Source organism: Schistocerca cancellata, unplaced genomic scaffold (genome assembly GCF_023864275.1).
Source record: "Schistocerca cancellata isolate TAMUIC-IGC-003103 unplaced genomic scaffold, iqSchCanc2.1 HiC_scaffold_949, whole genome shotgun sequence".
Taxonomy (NCBI): Eukaryota; Metazoa; Arthropoda; class Insecta; order Orthoptera; family Acrididae; genus Schistocerca; species Schistocerca cancellata.
Window position 1 is genome coordinate 22,501 of NW_026046957.1, and position 2,943 is coordinate 25,443.

Genomic DNA, 2,943 nt, shown 5'->3' on the forward strand with positions numbered 1-2,943 from the left:
TGCCCGCCGAGTCATCGGAGGAACTGCGGCGGATCGCTGGCTGGCATCGTTTATGGTTAGAACTAGGGCGGTATCTGATCGCCTTCGAACCTCTAACTTTCGTTCTTGATTAATGAAAACATACTTGGCAAATGCTTTCGCTTCTGTTCGTCTTGCGACGATCCAAGAATTTCACCTCTAACGTCGCAATACGAATGCCCCCGCCTGTCCCTATTAATCATTACCTCGGGTTCCGAAAACCAACAAAATAGAACCGAGGTCCTATTCCATTATTCCATGCACACAGTATTCAGGCGGGCTTGCCTGCTTTAAGCACTCTAATTTGTTCAAAGTAAACGTGCCGGCCCACCCAGACACTCAATAAAGAGCACCTTGGTAGGATTTCAACGGGGTCCGCCTCGGGACGCACGAACACGCACGAGGCGGTCGCACGCCTTCGGCTCGCCCCACCGGCAGGACGTCCCACGATACATGCCAGTTAAACACCGACGGGCGGTGAACCAACAGCGTGGGACACAAATCCAACTACGAGCTTTTTAACCGCAACAACTTTAATATACGCTATTGGAGCTGGAATTACCGCGGCTGCTGGCACCAGACTTGCCCTCCAATAGATACTCGTTAAAGGATTTAAAGTGTACTCATTCCGATTACGGGGCCTCGGATGAGTCCCGTATCGTTATTTTTCGTCACTACCTCCCCGTGCCGGGAGTGGGTAATTTGCGCGCCTGCTGCCTTCCTTGGATGTGGTAGCCGTTTCTCAGGCTCCCTCTCCGGAATCGAACCCTGATTCCCCGTTACCCGTTACAACCATGGTAGGCGCAGAACCTACCATCGACAGTTGATAAGGCAGACATTTGAAAGATGCGTCGCCGGTACGAGGACCGTGCGATCAGCCCAAAGTTATTCAGAGTCACCAAGGCAAACGGACCGGACGAGCCGACCGATTGGTTTTGATCTAATAAAAGCGTCCCTTCCATCTCTGGTCGGGACTCTGTTTGCATGTATTAGCTCTAGAATTACCACAGTTATCCAAGTAACGTGGGTACGATCTAAGGAACCATAACTGATTTAATGAGCCATTCGCGGTTTCACCTTAATGCGGCTTGTACTGAGACATGCATGGCTTAATCTTTGAGACAAGCATATGACTACTGGCAGGATCAACCAGGGAGCTGCGTCAACTAGAGCTGAGCAGCCGGCCGCCCGGGAGTGTGTCCCGGGGGCCCGCGCGAACACGCAAGCGTCCGCTCAATTATTCTGCAAACAGGAGGAGGCTGGGCTCCCCTGCACAATACACCTCGAAACCCTCTCAGGTCCCGGCGGCGCGCAGCGCCGTCCTAAGTACTTGGTCGGGTTCGAGAGAGGCGCAATCGCCCGGAGTTAGGCGAGTAGACGCTTTAGGTGCGACCACCCGTGCTCCCAACTGAGCTTGCCGCTGCCGACAGAGGCCCGGGAGCGTGCTGTCGTGGCATTGCCGGCGGGAGACAACACGCGCCACCTACGGTGACCGGCAGCTCCAACGCCAGCGCCACAGAAGGGCAAAGGCCCCACGTGGGTGCCGAAGCGAACTCTCCCAGCACAGCGCACGTGCCAACACGTCCGCACAACTGCGATACAAACCACCAGCGAGAACCGCTGGGGCGACCGAGCAGCAGACGGCGTCGCGGCGCCGAGTGCCGGGCGGCGGCGCATCCTCAACGCACACAGTCCTCAATCGGACCAGCACACTGCAGATGTCCACCGCGCTTCGCACCGGGTCCGCGAGGACCCACTTTGGCTGCACGGCGCCGCGCGCAGGGTGCCCCGGCGCGCAGCTGCGCCGCCTGCCGCGTCCGTCGGCCGGCGCGCCTGCCACTGGGCGCCCCCACCAGCCGGCTGTAGCGCGTGCGCCCACGCACCGCGCGGCCAGCACGCCGGGCGGCCCCCCCTCACCGGCCGGGGACAGTCCCACCCACCCACAGCCGCGTATCGCTTCACACCCAGATTCACATTCACGTTCGTTGGTATGGTGGGGACCGCTTCGTAGCTGTACCGATCGTTGCCCTCACAGATGTACCTCCAGCAAGATCAACCGCACCACAACGGGTTACCAGTTGTTCATTTGCGTAACGTCACCAGTAAACGTACACGTCCATCCCCGTTTGCAAAGTCAACTATTATTGCATGCCTGCCTGTCAGGTGTCAAGACACACTACATTCGCTCACATCCACGCAACAAAATGTGCCCGACTAGAGGGCACGTGGAAGGTGCCCCCGTACATATGCGATCTCCATTGCGCGACCAACTGTCAACCGGCCTCTGTAGCATGTCGCAGATGTGGAACGCGGGGCACCGTGCTATCACATTGTGTGAGAAGAGACTACTACGTCTGCATACACGCGCCACTACATGAACAGACGGCTCATGCTGATCGCCATCCACTGCGTCCATTACTCCCACACGTCTCTATGGCGTACCACACTGCAATGCAGCTGTTATGGGGAGATGACACATAGCTGTGTACACAACATTCTGAGCCGGTTGCGGTTGGACAACAATACATTAATGTAACGTGTCATATGCCAATTACAGAGCAGGGTAAGGCACAACGTGGGTTAGGTTAAGGCACAACGTGGGTTAGGTTAAGGCACAACGTGGGTTAGGTTAAGGCACAACGTGGGTTAGGTTAAGGCACAACGTGGGTTAGGTTAAGGCACAACGTGGGTTAGGTTAAGGCACAACGTGGGTTAGGTTAAGGCACAACGTGGGTTAGGTTAAGGCACAACGTGGGTTAGGTTAAGGCACAACGTGGGTTAGGTTAAGCCACAACGTGGGTTAGGTTAAGCCACAACGTGGGTTAGGTTAAGCCACAACGTGGGTTAGGTTAAGCCACAACGTGGGTTAGGTTAAGCCACAACGTGGGTTAGGTTAAGCCACAACGTGGGTTAGGTTAAGCCACA

At 56.2% G+C, this 2,943-nt stretch overlaps 1 non-coding gene across 1 annotated transcript in view; it reads right to left on the bottom strand.

Moving 5' to 3' along the window:
* The window catches only part of LOC126149742 (small subunit ribosomal RNA), a 1,909-nt gene extending 735 nt beyond the window's left edge, over positions 1-1,174 (bottom strand). Inside the window, exon 1 of the ribosomal RNA XR_007531097.1 lies at positions 1-1,174. This exon is cut by the window's left edge and continues 735 nt beyond it. This is a non-coding gene — a ribosomal RNA (small subunit ribosomal RNA).
* Positions 1,175-2,943: the final 1,769 nt, after the last annotated feature.